Source organism: Notamacropus eugenii, chromosome 5 (assembly GCF_028372415.1).
Source record: "Notamacropus eugenii isolate mMacEug1 chromosome 5, mMacEug1.pri_v2, whole genome shotgun sequence".
NCBI classification, from domain to species: Eukaryota; Metazoa; Chordata; class Mammalia; order Diprotodontia; family Macropodidae; genus Notamacropus; species Notamacropus eugenii.
In genome coordinates, this window is record NC_092876.1 from 165072343 (window position 1) to 165088801 (window position 16459).

The following is a 16459-nucleotide window of genomic DNA, read 5'->3' on the forward strand; positions in this document are numbered from 1 at the left end:
TCTGGGAAGGTACCCTCAAAAAAAACTGCCAGGGCAACTATCTGGATATCTGCTGCAAGTTTATACCCTTGTTCCATCTCAAGAGTCCCAGTCAAGTTTTCTGTAAGCTACAGAGGCTTTCATAGTTTTTAAATATTTTGCTGCAACAAATATTGAATAGAAGGACTTAAAGCAACCGCCTTTATGTTAAAATGTTTACACAGTTTCCCACTACTCAACCCTTTGGAACCTTAACTATATGAATAATACAGAAGAATGCAAAGGAAAGGAAAAATCTGGGAAATTAGGAGTCACATACATTTATTTAGGCTTTGTTGATTTATTGATTTTTCAGTATTTAAAAAATTGCGTGTTCATTTCATTAATGTACTCTTTTTCTTTGTTATTATTGTTCATAAATCATTGCTAACATTTATGTAGTTTTTTAAGGTTTGTAAAATACTTAACATATAATTATTTCATTTGATTCTGACAATAACCACATGAGGTAGGTACTATTATTATCCCTATTTTATAGATGGAGAAACTGATGTTGGGAGAGGTTAAATGACTTACCCAGGGTTATATAGCTAGTAAGTGTCTGAAGCAGGGTTCAAACTCAGGTCTTCCTGACTCCAAATATGCCACTCCATCTTTTTGTCACCTATTTTCAGAGATATAACTGCGTTCCAAGAATTTTGGCACATAGTCTCATTGTTATCATTCTGTATTTTTTTTAACATACCTATTCATCATATCTATGAATTGTTTGTTGACCCACTTATTACTTAGATGCTGTTTGTCTCCAAAAAATATGAATATTGAGGAGCTACCCAAGCTGAATTGTGCTGAAGTCAGTCAGAATGCCTAGCATTGATTAAGAAGCTTCAACTTAGAATCTAACGGGTTAAATCTACATGTGACATGTTAATACTGGACAATGTGGGCTGGATCCAGCTTACCACACCCACTTCCAGGGCATTCCTCCTTCTCCTACAAGGCCTTAAAGGCTTCTTTTTGGAGAATGGTATCCTGGAATCACAGTTCTGAAACCTGCAAATAGTCTCTCTATGGGGAAGTAGCATGTATCTTCTTTATGTTTGGGAGGAAGAGGAGAGGGAAAATGCACTCAGGCCCTTGACAAGAGAAGAAGAGGGTTGTTATGACCAAAGATTTCATCAAGTGGCCAGCAGAGGACCTCTCTGTACTTAGCCTAATCTGGTCTTCAGAAAACAGACAGACTGTCCTTTGGCCTGTACTTAAATACCTTTCAGTATGATAAAATATGCCACAACATATATTCCATGGAAATACCCTTTGGGGGCCAAGTGTCCATCATATCCATACCATGAGAAACCATCCTTTCCTTTATGGGGTTGGGAAGAGAATGCTGTGGGGGAGAGGGAAGACATATGCTACCACATAAGGGCAAAAGCAGGAATTCCAACAGGCAAGAAATTTAGAGAGATAACTTAGCTGGAAAGCACTAATTGAAGTTTGAGAGAAAAAGAGTCCAGCGATAAGGGATGATCTGCAGGGGGAAGGTAAGAAAATGCCATAGGATACCAGGGAAGTCAAAGCATTGGTGACTGCATCCTGTTACATGCAAGGAATCAGCCTCCACTTGGGGCACCTGCATCCTATCCTTATAGCCCCCTCCTGTGTCACAGCTCTACAACTATGGATTCCAATTCCTAATCCTTGACCTAACACTTCCTTCATATAATGACCTTGTAGCCCTTTTGGTCTTAGTTCAGGCATCTCCCTTGTTCTAGCTAAAGTACCTACCCACTAAAATCTGCAGGGTCTGAACCTGTGAAACAGTATACTTTTGTTACACCAGTTGTCTCCTTGTTCATTGTTCTCCTGTGGGGAATGAGGGAGCCCTGAGCAAGGCCTCTAACTTTCCTTTAGCCTTTTACAATCATCCTACTCACATTAACATTCTATACTGTGATTAAATACAAACACATAATTTGCGACCATGTTTTATTTTAGGTTCTAATTGACTATGACCTAAAAATCATGAGCATTTACTAATTAATAAGAGGCATGCATGTCAGCTTTAGTGTGTTATAGTCTACTGATTATAGATATCTTGCCCAGTTACCACAAGCGCAGGTTAACAAGTTGTCCTGGGATCATTTCTATCATTTAATCAATCAATCAGGCTAAATGTGATGGTACACACCTGCAGTGCTTGCCCCTGGGGAGGCTGGAGCTGGTGGATAGCTCTGAGTATGGGAATTCTGAGTTGTAGCAGGGCAAAAAGTAATCAGGTAAGTCCCAGTATCAAGATGGTGAGCCTCTGAGAAGGGAGAGTGGGAATCACACTGCCCAAGGAGGGTTCTGGAGCTGCCCCAGGTCAGAAAAAACCCATTAGGTTAAACCTTCCTTGCCACATAATATTGGCAGACCTATGAGTGCTCTCTATATTTACAGGCTGAGCAAGGTAGGGAGATAGAACCTCAAAAAAAAAAATCAACAATTATTTATTAAGCACCTATTATATACCCAGACCAGGTACTGGGAATATAGATACATATGAATCCCATCAGAAAAGATGAAAATGAGATATAATGATTGTTGTAATTGGAACTGGATCTGTGATTTCATTATTATAGATATTTCTTTCTTTCTTTTTTTTTTTTTGAAGCTTAAGAATTTTTTTTTTATTTAACTTTTAACATTCATTTTCACAAAATTTTGGGTTACAACTTTTCTCCCCTTTTCTCCCCTCCCCCTCCCCCAAACACCAAGCATTCTAATTGCCCCTATGACCAATCTGCTCTCTCTTCTACCATCCGTCTCTGCCCTTGTCTCCGTCTTCTCTTTTGTCCTGTAGGGCCAGATAGCTTTCTATACCCCTTTACCTGTATTTCTTATTTCCTAGTGGCAAGAACATTACTCGACAGTTGATCCTAACACTTTGAGTTCCAACTTCTTTACCTCCCTCCCTCTCCACCCCTTCCCTTTGGAAGGCAAGCAATTCAATATAGGCCAAATCTGTGTAGTTTTGCAAATGACTTCCATAATAGTTGTGTTGTATAGGACTAACTATATTTCCCTCCATCCTATCCTGTCCCCCATTACTTCTATCCTCTTTTGATCCTATCCCTCCCCATGAGTGTCAACTTCAAATTGCACTCTCCTCCCCATGCCTTCCCTTCTATCATCCCCCCCCACCCTGCTTATCCCCTTATCCCCCACTTTCCTGTATTGTAAGATAGGTTTTCATACCAAAATGAGTGTGCATTTTATTCTTTCCTTTAGTGGAATGTGATGAGAGTAGACTTCATGTTTTTCTCTCACCTCCCCTCTTTATCCCTCCACTAATGAGTCTTTTGCTTGCCTCTTTTATGAGAGATAATTTGCCCCATTCAATTTCTCCCTTTCTCCTCCCAATATATTTCTCTCTCACTGCTTGATTTCATTTTTTTTTTTAAGATATGATCCCATCCTCTTCAATTCACTCTGTGCACTCTGTCTCTACGTATGTGTGCGTGTGTGCATGTGTGTGTGTGTACTCCCACCCAGCACCCAGATACTGAAATGTTTCAAGAGTTACAAATATTGTCTTTCCATGTAGGAATGTAAACAGTTCAACTTTAGTAAGTCCCTTATGACTTCTCTTTGCTGTTCACCTTTTCATGGTTCTCTTCATTCTTGTGTTTGAAAGTCAAATTTTCTTTTCAGCTCTGGTCTTTTCATCAAGAATGCTTGAAAATCCTCTATTTCCCCTGAAGTATTATACTCAGTTTTGCTGGGTAGGTGATTCTTGGTTTTAGTGCTAGTTCCTTTGACTTCTGGAATATTCTATTCCATGCCCTTCGATCCCTTAATGTAGAGGCTGCTAGATCTTGTGTTATCCTGATTGTATTTCCACAATACTTGAATTGTTTCTTTCTAGCTGCTTGCAATATTTTCTCCTTGACCTGGGAACTCTGGAATTTGGCCACAATGTTCCTAGGAGTTTCTCTTTTTGGATCTCTTTCAGGCGGTGTTCTGTGGATTCCTTGAATATTTATTTTGCCCTCTGGTTCTAGAATCTCAGGGCAGTTTTCCTTCATAATTTCATGAAAGATGATGTCTAGGCTCTTTTTTTGATCATGGCTTTCAGGTAGGCCCATAATTTTTAAATTGTCTCTCCTGGATCTATTTTCCAGGTCAGTTGTTTTTCCAATGAGATATTTCACATTATCTTCCATTTTTCCATTCTTCTGGCTTTGTTCTGTGATTTCTTGCTTTCCCATAAAGTCCTTAGCCTCCATCTGTGCCATTCTAATTTTGAAAGAACTATTTTCTTCAGTGAGCTTTTGAATCTCCTTTTCCATTTGGCTAATTCTGCTTTTGAAAGCATTCTTCTCCTCATTGGCTTTTTGAACCTCTTTTGCCAATTGAGTTAGGCTAGTTTTCAAGGTGTTAATTTCTTCAACATTTTTTTGGGTCTCCTTTAGCAGGGAGCTGATCTGCTGTTCATGCTTTGACTTCATGTCTCTCATTTCTCTTCCCAGCTTTTCCTCCACCTCTCTAACTTGATTTTCAAAATTCTTTTTGAGCTCTTCCATGGCCTGAGCCCATTGGGTGGGCTGGGACACAGAAGCCTTGATTTCTGTGTCTTTGCCTGATGGTAAGCATTGTTCTTCCTCATCAGAAAGGAAGGGAGGAAATGCCTGTTCACCAAGAAAGTAACCTTCTATAGTCTTATTTCTTTTCCCTTTTCTGGGCATTTTCCCAGCCAGTGACTTGACCTCTGAATATTTTCCTCACACCCACCTTGCCTCCTGATCCTCCCAGCCAGCGTTTGGGGTCTGAGATTCAAATGCTGCTTCCAGCCTCAGGGCTTTGGGAGGGGGCAGGGCTGCTATTCAGTGTGAGATTAAGTTCAGATGCTCAGGTCAGGGCAGGGCCGCCTCTCAGGCTCAGTTCCCTCAGGGAGTTTATGCACAGACCTTAAACAATGGATCCAGGCTCTTGCCTGCTTGGGGAGCCCCTGTCTGCCGCCACCCCTCAGCTTCTGTCTCCCGAGGGCGCCCGAGCCATGGGGGCACCCCACTCCCCCCTCGACCTGCCAAAGACACTCTCTCACTGACCCCCGTCACCTGTGGGTGGAGGGACTTGTGCAGCCGCTGGAGATCCTGTCCCTGAAGCCCACTGGGATCTGTTCCTCTCGGTGCCTCGGCCGCGGCAGGGCTGTACTCAGCTCCCAGTCCCGGCGCCCAGTCCGCAGCGCGAAGGACCTTTTGCGAGAGGTTTGCAGGTCTCTCCGGAACAGAAATCTCCCTCGCTCCAATGTTCTGTGGCCTCTGGGTACAGAATTTGCTGTGAGTTACTTCTTTGTAGTTGTTCTATGGGTTGTGGGTTTGGAGCTATGTGTATGTGCGTCTTTCTACTCCGCCATCTTGGCTCCGCCCCCCTATAGATATTTCTTACTTCTGTTGAACTGAAATCTTCCTCCCTATAATTTTCTCCTCCTTTACTTCTAGTTCAGTTCTTTGAAGCTACACAGAACATATATGTATATCTATCTATCTATATAAACTCTCTTCCACATGGTACTTCAGATATTTGAGCAATAATATGACAGCTATTCTAGCATAACTTTACTGACTTGTCTTCTCTATGCTAAATTATCTATGGGATATTGCACTTGTTCCCCACATTCCATAGTTTCCAGATCATTCATAATCCTGATTATCTTCTTCTAGATATGTTCCTTGATTCCCCATTAAATGTAGCACTCCAGAAGGCATCTGATCAATTCAGGGTACTATGGACTATCATTCTCTTTTACCTGCATTTTGTTGTTCAGTTGTTTCAATTGTGTCCTACTCTTTATGACCCCATTTGGGGTTTTCTTGGCAAAGATACTGGAGTGGTTTGCCATTTCCTTCTCCAGCTCATCTTACAGATGAGGAAACAGAGGCAAACAGGGTCAAGTGACTTGCCCAGGGTCACACAGCTAATAAGTATGTGGGACCAGATTTGGTCTCATGAAGATGAGGCTTCCTGACTCCAGGCCCAGCACTCTCTCTACTGTGCCACTTAGCAGCCCTTTCTTCTAGGCACTACTTTACATTAAAACTAAAGGTTGAATTTGTGTTTGTTGTTTTGTTTGTTTTTTGAGGAAATCATGTCACTTGCGTGGACTCATTGTCAGTCAGTGAAATTCCATAGGTCTTTTTCTACATGAACTGCTGACTAGTTAGATCTCCCTCATCCTGTATATTTATTAGGGGTTGATTTTGTTTCATGAAGTATGGAACCTGATGTTTATCCACTTCAGATTTCAGGTTGTTAGCCTGTTGAGATCCTTTTGAATCTTGATTTTCTTATCTATTTTTAAGATTTTATTTATTTATTTTTAGTTTTCAATATCAACTTTCACAAGATTTTGAGTTCCCAATTTTTTCCCCATCTCTCCCCTCTACCCACCCCAAGATAGCAAGCATTTTGATTACCATTTCCCCCAATCTTCCCTCCCTTCTATCATACCCCTCCTTTCTCTTTTCCCCTTCCACTCTATCTTCTTATAAGTTAAGATAAATTTCTATGCCCCATTGCCTGTATGTTTTAGTTTCCAATTGCATGTAAAAACAATTTTTAACATTTGTTTTTAAAACTTTGAGTTCCAACTACTCTCACTTCCTCCCTTCCCACCCATCCCCACTGAAAAGACAAGCAATTCAGTATAGGTTATTACATGTGTAGTTATGCAAAACACTTCCATAACAGTCATATAGTGCAAGATTAACTATATTTACTTACATCCTATTCTGCCCCCCCCCATTTATTCTATTCTCTCTTTTGACCCTATCCTTCCTCAAAAGTTTTTACTTCTAATTAACCCCTCCTCCCATTTGCCCTCCCTTCTATCATCCCCAATACCCCCTGCTTATCCCCTTCTCCCCTACTTTCCTGTAATGTAAGATAGATTTTCATACCAAATTGAGTGTTCATGTTATTCCCTCCTTAAGCCAAATGCAATGAGAGTAAGGTTCACTCTTTCCCTCTCACTTCCCCCTCTTCTCCTCCATTGAAAAAGCTTTTTCTTGCCTCTTTTATGTGAGATAGTTTGCCTCATTCTATTTCTCCCTTTCTCCTCCCAATATATTCCTCTCTCACCCCTTAATTTAATTAAATTTTTTTTTAGATATTATCCCTACCTATTCAACTTATCCTGTGCCCTCTGTCTATATGTATATAATCCCTCCAACTACCCTAATACTGAGAAAAATCTCACGAGTTACAGGTATGAACTCTCCATGCAGGAATGTAAACAGTTCAACTTTAGTAAGTCCCTTATAATTTCTCTTTCCTGTTTACCTTTTCTTGCTTCTCATGAATTCTTGTGTGTGAAAGTCAAGTTTTCTGTTCAGTTCTGGTCTTTTCATCAAGAATGCTTGAAAGTCCTCTATTTCATTGAATGACCACTTTTCTCCTTGAAGTATTGTACTCAATTTTCTGGGTAGGTGACTCTTGGTTTTAATCCTAGGTCCTTTCACCTCTGGAATATCATGTTCCAAGCTCTGCAATCCCTTAATGTAGAAGCTGCTAGATCTTGTGTTATCCTGATTGTATTTCCACAATACTCAAATTGTTTCTTTCTGGCTGCCTGCAATATTTTATCCTTGATCTGGGAGCTCTGAAATTTGGTTACAATATTCTTAGGAAACCACAACAAGTGCCTGAGATTCAGTCCTCCCCCACCCCAGGCCTGCTCAGGTGCCATCTGTGGCAGTGAGGCCCTGTGCTCTGCTCCCAGCACAGTGTGACAGACTTTTCCCAGCAACCTTCCAGGCTGTCTTGGGCTGGAGATTTGCTTCACTCTGTCACTCTATTGGTTCTGCAGCTCCAGAATTTATGTAGAGTCATTTTTTACAGATATTTTTCTGGGTTTGTGGGCAGAGTGCTAGCAAGTCCTTGCTGTTACCCCAGCATCTTGGCTCTGCCCCCACCCCCACCCCCATCTTGATTTTCATCAGTTAGTATAGTAACTCTCCCTCTCAACTTCTTGTTATGTGCAAAAAAAAAAAAATCGATAACCATGTCTTCATCCAAGTTGTTTATCAAAATGCTGAATAAAGCAGAGCCACTCTTCTCAAGCCTCGCTGCCTGTCACAAATCTGCTAAAGGCTACAAAGCCACTTATCTCCCTCCAGTCTTCTTTAGCCTTCTGCTGTCCATGTTAATTTGTCTGTTGCTCTCTTCCATGTCTTCAGGGCCCTTCAGGTCCCCCAAGCAGCTGTTCTTTCCTTTTTCAAAACCCTAAAATCCTACTTTGTCTCTGCTGTTTCTCTAAATCAAATTCTTATCATTATAAGCAACTCTTTCTTCCAAGATTACTTTGGGCCCCAATTAATTCCCTGGTAGTAATATTTTTTTCCAAATCACTTTTGCCTGATGCTATGAAACTTTGAGCTCATTAAGGGGTGAAGTTATATGCAATTAGCCAATTCGTTTTCCATTCACACTTTACAGCAATAAATTCATAATGCTTGTATAAATGCAAGTATTTTTTTCTGATTTATCAGCTTGTGCTCTAATTGGCTAGGTAGTGCAATAGCTAGATTGCAAGACCCAGAGTCAGGAAGACCTAAGTTGAAATTTGGCCTCAGACACTTACTAGCTATGAGACCCTGGCAAGTCACTTAACCTTATTTACTTCAGTTGCCTCATCTACATAATGATATGGAGAAGGAAATGGCAAACTATTCTAATATCTTTGTCAAGAAAATCCCAGATGGGATCTTGAAGAGTTGGACCATGACTGAATGCTCTGACTGGCTTCTGGAATCCACATTCTCTGTTGTAGAGTTCCGTTGTAGAATTTCCCCTCTCTTCCTAGCATAACTATTATGATAACCACTTTTTCTCTTAAATAAAAAAGTAAGTCTGCAGGCATCAGGATTGAGACTAGAGTTATTATTTCACTGGTATAGGTAATTCCCGGAGGAGGAAACACTCTACCAATAAAGTTCATCCCCTTTTCTGGGACTTATATTCTTAGAGAGAATACAATCATTACCAAATGCTTTCAAAGAAAAATGAAAATGTGTCCTCGTCTCTGGGCTTATATTGATAAAGTTCATTCCTGGGAATAATCCCCTTGAATTATATCTTCTTTGATTCATTTTGCCTTTATCCAGAGTTTCCTCTGGGAATCAAAAAAGTAGCTCAAAAATAAATGTGGAGAAAAGAGTTTGTAACTTTTGTACTATCACTCAATGTATGCAAGGCATTTCAGACACAGGACCAGCCACCTAACAAAATGCACCAATTTCGCATACAACTGCAAACTTGTATTTATATTTTGTTCTTTTTTTTTAAAGTATATTAAACTTAAAAGAAGTCAGAGAACATTCTATTTGTTTCCATGTTCCCTTCCCTTCTGAAATGGTTCCATCTTGAACCATTTATTGGAACATTTCATCTGTATTTTATTGCTATTATTATTTTTATTATTATTTATCTAGTTGTAGTCATTGTTGTTTTGTTGTGTCTGACTCTTTGTGACTCCATTTGTGGTTTTCTTGGCAAAGATACCAGACTGGTTACCATTTCCTTCTCCAGCTCATTTTACAGATGAAGAAACTGAAGCAAACAGGGTTAAGTGACTTGCCCAGGGTTACACAGCTAGTAAGTAAGTGTCTGAGGCCAGATTTGAACTCATGGAGATGAATCTTCCTGACTCCAAGCCTAGCACTTTATCCACCGTGCCACCTTGCTGTCATTGTTCTAATTATGCTTTCTTTAGAATCCCTTAAGATAATCATCCAATATTTATTGACATTCTTTTGGGCAAGACCAGCTGATACAGTGGAAAGAGGGTTGTCCCTGGAGTGAGAGGACCTGGATTCAGATCCTCCTTCTAAAGCTCCCTTGGGCAAATCATTCAACCTATAGATCTCAGTTTTCTCAAATGTAAAGTGAGGGGAGTTGAATGACTTTCAAGGTCCCTTCTAGAGCTATGATACTTTTCTTTTTGGACCAAGCCTGTGCATAGAACAGGGAGTTAGTTACCAGTGAGTGACTTTCTCTACTAAGGATTAGCACCTCCTCAGCAACATCTAGAGAATTTCCTGGGGGCATTAGAGGCTTAAATGACTTACTCAGGGTCTCACAAATAGTATGTGGCAAAGGTGGGACTTGAATGAAGGTCTTCCTGATTTTGAAGTCAGGTCTGGGTTCATTTATGCCACTCAGTTTCCACCTTATTCTCAAGGTACAGTAGTGCTCCAGAGCATTCCTATACCACAGCATGTTTATTTATTCCCCAAGTTATCGAACACATATGTTGTGCCCACTTCTTACTGTCCTCTGTTTTAGAATGTGAGTGTTTTGAGTACAAGGGATGGCATCCTATCTTATCTACCATGGAGCTGCAATGATGAGATGGATAGGATAAAGACAGGTCCAGTGCTCTGTCACAATAGGCATTTGCCACAGTAATGACTTTGAGGTGTAGTTAATCAATTTGTGTGGTTCTATGTCAGTTTGGTTGGATGTTATGAAACTTGACATCATGATACTCTCTCTGTTTTTTTTTCCATTTACTTCATTTCTAAGTAGTTCTTTTACTGGAACAATTCCTGGTTCTGACCCAATTTAGTTTTTGTTCAGATGCTTCCTGTCGCCTTGCAAATTATCCCGAGTCAGCTGATAATTGTTAATAAAACACAGTGTAGTCTCTGGGATCACCATTTACTCTAAAGGAGGCCAATCTCTCTCCTGGGAGAAACTTATATAAAATTACAGGGCTAAGTGAGCTCCTCTGTACTTTTAAAAGCTAGTCACTTTTTGTCATAACAGGAAAGTCATTTCAGTGGGAACAGTGTCTTTTATTCTTTTAGTGAACTTGTTTTGGGCACAGTGTGTGTCATGCAAGGATCTCAGTCCTTAACTAGGGCTAGCACATACCTCTATTATTTATATCAGGGTAGCATGGAAAGACATTGGACTTGGAATCAGAAGATATCGGTTCGCATTCTACCTTAGACATTTATTAACTGTGTAACTTCAGCAGCTTTCTTATCTGTAAAATTAAAGAGTTGCACTTAATAGCCTCTAAGGTTGCTTCCAGCTTTAAATCTATGATCCTGTGATCTAGATTAGAGGGAAGCAATAAGGCCTGGGTATAAGTAACTTGTATTCCCTGCAGGTAAATCCAATTCAGTAATTTCTAGTTGGAGTTTTAGAGCTGGGTCAGAACCAGAACTTACAACTCCTCTGCTTGACAAGTGGCATCAGGCCCAATTGAAAGAGGTTCAGGAATGAAAGGGAAAGTATTTATTAACCACTTACTATGTGCCAGGCATTGATGCCAAACAATGGAAATACAACTGTAAGGGCAAGAATCACTGTTCTCCCCTGGAAGCTAGGTTCTGAGGGGGTAGACTATGCTTATTAGGGTGTAGTAGCCTGGGAAGTCATACAGATGGTGAGTGGTCAGAAAGCAACTGATTAATTAGCAATCAGTTATCATTGAATTGATAACCCTGGACTCTCCATGAATGATAGGGTTTATTTGATTACTGTTCCCAGAGTAGGAAGTAGAAGTTGGGAGGGAGTATGTAAACAGCACAAAGATGGTAGAAATGCAGTATAGTGGATCTGGGGCCAGCTAGATATCATTCATTTTCTTCAAAGTACAACTCTAGGGCAGGAGAAGAAGACCAAGCTGGAGACAGAGGCAAAAGCAGTCAAGAGGTTTTTGCTGGTTCTCCTTCAGCCTCGTACAGAGTCTTAACTTCAGGCCTCATTCACAAGTAAAGATAGTAGGCTGGAATCAGATCTCCTGGGATTATGTTGGCCACATAACCATAGCAAATTTTGCAAATCCTGTTAGTCAACAAGCATTCAAGTACCTACAAATGCTAGGCCTTGTGCTAAGCACTGGGGATACAAAGGAAGGCAAAAGACACTTTTGCTCTCAAAAAGCTTATGGTAAAATGGAGGAAATGACACATGAAAATAACTACACACAGACAAGAGACGTGCAGAAAAAATTGCAGATAATTAACCAAGGGAAAGAAGGCACTAACATTAGAAAGGATTGGCTCCACATATATTATCTTTTGATATCTTCACAATAATATGAAGTAGGTGCTATTTGTGTCCTGATTTTACTGATGAGGCATGTGAGGCTCAAAGAAGTTCAATGAATAGCCCAGGTTCTCAAAGCCAACTATCTGAGGTAGGATTTGAATCCAGATCTTTCCAATTCCAAGTTCAGTACTTTATCCACATGCTACTTAGTTGCCTCTCACCATCTGAGAAGGTAGGTACACACTCATGGGGAAGGCTGAGGTATAGCCCTGCAAGAGATGACCAGGAAAGTGAAGAACAAACAGATTGAGGGTGGAATAATAACATGAGAAACTGTTTTTTTCTTCTTTTGCTATTTGCCTTGGGAAAGATTCTGATAACACGCAATGCTACCTCCCTAGGGAGAATTGTTCCAGTACTAAGAGTACCGTGATATATAGATTGTTGTATACCTAACCTCAGCAAGGGGAGAAAACCACTGTGGAATCAGGTTAATTTAGACCTGTGAAGCCAAGGAAAGTGAAGTCAACTCTGGCTGCCTCATGGCTCTTACCAGAGCACAGAGCCTTTGGGAGGGGCATCTTGAGAACTGTATTCCTAGAATAATAAGATCATAGATTTAAAACTTGAAGGTACCTCAGAAGGCATCTAAGTCAACCCCTTCATTTTACAGATGAAAAAACAGAGGTCCAGGGAAGTTAAGTAACTTATCTTAGATCATACAGGTAGTTAAGTGGCAGAGCTGGGGTTGGAATCCATATCCTCTGATTAGAAACCCAGGATTCTTTATCAGATGCTCAACCCCTCTTTAAATTACTTTTAATTTTCTTTATTGGGTATATATTGTGTTCTCCTAGTAGCATTTTATCTGTCTTAACCTCTTTTTCCTCTGTATGAGTGAGTGTATAGAGAACCCCTAAGACTCCCCCAAATCAATTCTGAGAGTCTAGGGCACCTAATACAATCAAGTGTTTTCATCAGAAAAGGTAGCCTAATTTGTGAATAATAGCTACCATTTCTAGGACAGAGATTTCTGATTTATAAAGTATTCTCTACCAACAAACCTATGAAGACAGACATACTATAGTTCTTTTATAGATGAGAAAACTGAAACGGAGAGATTAATATTTGTCTGTGCTTACACTGCTAATATTAGTCCAGACAGAATTCCAAATCCAACAGTCTTTCCAATACAGCCATATTGTTATTATTCAGTTGTGTTGGACTCTTCATACTGTCTATGGGCTTTTCTTGGCAAAGATCCTGGAGTGGTTTCCCATTTCCTTCTCCAGTGGATTAAGGCAAGCAGAAGTTAAGTGACTTGGTCACATAGTGAGTGTCTGAGGCCAGAGCTGAACTCATCTTCCTGACTACAGGTCCAGTGCTCTATCCACTGAGACACCTCTCTGATTAATACTCTGGGCTTAGGAAGGCCTCTTTACAGGTCTACCAACCACACTCTGTGTTCTGAAAATTCTCATCTGCTCCTTTTTGACCATTCTAGTCCTTCTTTCTCTTCCTCTCCCCTCCCTTTCCCTCCCCTCCTCTCCTCTCCTCTCCTCTCCTCTCCTCTCCTCTCCTCTCCTCTCCTCTCCTCTCCTCTCCTCTCCTCTCCTCCCCTCCCCTCCCCTCCCCTCCCCTCCCCTCCCCTCCCCTCTCCTCTCCTCTCCTCTCCTCTCCTCTCCTCTCCTCCCCTCCCCTCCCCTCCCCTCCCCTCCCCTCCCCTCCCCTCCCCTCTCCTCTCCTCTCCTCTCCTCTCCTCTCCTCTCCTCTCCTCTCCTCTCCGCTCCTCTCTTCTCCTCTCGTCTTCTCTCCTCTCCTCTCCTCTTCTGTCTACATAGGGTATCATACCCTTACCTGCTGGTACTCTACCCTAAGGAATGCAAATTATGATCAATGAAACCTCAGAGTAGTATTTTGTAGAGACAGTTCCACAAAAACGAAGGAGCTTATTCCAGCCCTGAAGGATCTCATTTTTTAGGTCCTACTCTGATACCCCAGTGTAGCATCAATAAATAAACATTTTATTAAAAACATTTTATTAAGTGCCTATAATGTGTCAGGCACTATGCTAAGCATTCAGGATAAAAAAATGAAACCAAAGACAGTCTCTGCCCTCAAGAAACTTATAATCTGATGGGCGAATCAATCTGCCAATAAATATATACAAAGCAAGCTATGGTCTGGGTTCTTGAGGTTATGTCAACAAAGTATAAGCTGTGGCAGGTTCTGTCATGATGGGAAGGCTTTGAGTATGGTCCTGGCTATACACCAAATCTGCTTCCCAAGGACCAGCTTAGCTAAGTATGAAGAGGCTCGTCTCCAGTAGGCTGCCAACCAGGGATGAATTATCTGACCATAGCAACAAACAAACAAAGAAAAATGCAAAATATTCCTCAATCCTGATTGACTCTGCCTTCTGCCCCTGCAACGACAGTGGTAGAATAGCAGAAAATAGGGCAGAGGCTGCTGAGAATAACATAGTTTTTAGACCTTCTGCAGATGTTATTTTGACTTTTGCTATTCTAATTATGAAGTCTTTGTCCAGTGATCAGTGACTATAGACATATCTGAAGGAGCTGAGTTATACCAGTATTGATATTTTTACTGTAAAGGAAATCAGAAAAAAGAAGGAAGCTGGAGTGAAATGGAAGAATGGGTCACAGAAAGGTTTGCCTCTTTGGAGAAGCAGAGAAAGGAGTTGGCAGATTTATTTTAACATATGCCAAAAGGAAACCAGGAACCAAATTTCATAGCATACTTAGCCACATCATATTGCAATGATCATGATGAGTATTTGAAGAAAGAATAAGATGAAAATAATTGTACCTTATGCATGAACTTTGACTGAAAAGTTGAAGAAGTAGAAATTTTCTATAAAGATTCAGATGTGACCTTCTGAACTAAATCAGAATATACTTTGATACTTGGTGAGTTCAATGCAATATGGGAATAGGTAGGAATGGTGAGAAATAGATCAGAAATGGTGGGTTAGGAGAAAGAAATGAAAGAGACCAAAGACTTGAGGACTACAGAGAAGGCTCATGCTTTTACATCATGAACACTTTCTTTGTGAAGAGAATTGGTATGCACTATACATAGCAGGCACCAAATAACATCACACAAAAAAAATGAAATTGATTATAGTTTAGTACACAGGCAAGGCTCTTTATTGATATGGGAGTCATACCTGAATAAGTTTGTGTATAGTCAGATTACCAACTTGTTAGAGCAAAGGTCAGAATTAGCAAGCAAATTGAAAAAAGAATAATAATGAGAAAAAGAGCATACAATTGAAACAATTTGATATTAAATTTTCCAAAAAAAATTATTAATGAAAAATGGGTAATGGACAACTGATTATAATAATTTTACATAGAAATTTAAACTAAGTCAGTTGCCATAACAAGGAGACTAACAGAAATTTAAAAAAAAAAAAACACGTTAGCCAGCAAACACTTATTTAATATACTTAGCAGAGAGAGATGGTGGCTAAAGGTGATACTGCTTTAGAATATAAAATAATACTTGTAAAGAAAGATGACAGCTTATTATGAGCAGAATTCCATCACAGAGCAGAGAAAAACAATGAAAGATAAAACTGAGTCATGTCTCCCTACTCCAAACCATCCTTTACATAGCTGCCAAAGTGATTATCCTAAGGTATAGATCTGACAATGTCATTTCCCAGCTCAATAAGCTGCGGTGACTCCTTATTGATTCTAGGATCAAATATTATTTCATCTTTATCTAGTATTTTATGATGCATGTTACTAGTACAGTTATATAATTTATATAATTTGTAAATATTTAAATATACACATATGAGGGGTTGAAAATTTTTATTGATAGAGATGGTCAATCAAAAATGTTTAGATACCACTGCTCTAGGGACTCTGCTGAACAAATCAGAGTTTCTTGAATCTCATCTATCACATTGTCTCTGGGATCACTGAATAAGAAGTCTGATCCACTGCTCCATGGATGTTTTAGAATTCTGTTTTGGATATGTAAAGCATAAGATGCCTACAGAAAAACCAGTTCAAAATGTCCAATAGACAACTGGTGATATTGGGCTGGAGATCAAGAAAAAAGGTTAAAGCTGGGTAAATGGATATGTGAATCATTTGTATAGATAGGATCATCAAATCCATGGGAGTCTATGACATTATCAAATGCAATAGTGTAGAGAAAAGAGAAAAGGACCTAGGACAGTCACAATATGTGACTTGGAGGAAGATCCAACAAAGGAGATTTGAGAAGGAGCAGTCAGATAAGTAGGAGGAGAGCCAGGAAAGGACAGAAGAAGAGGGTAAGGGTGATGGACAGTGTCAATGACTGCATGTCAGGAAGGATGAGGACTGAGAAACAACCATTAGATTTGGCAATTAAAAGATCATTGGTAACTTTGGAGAGAGCAATTTCAGTTGAT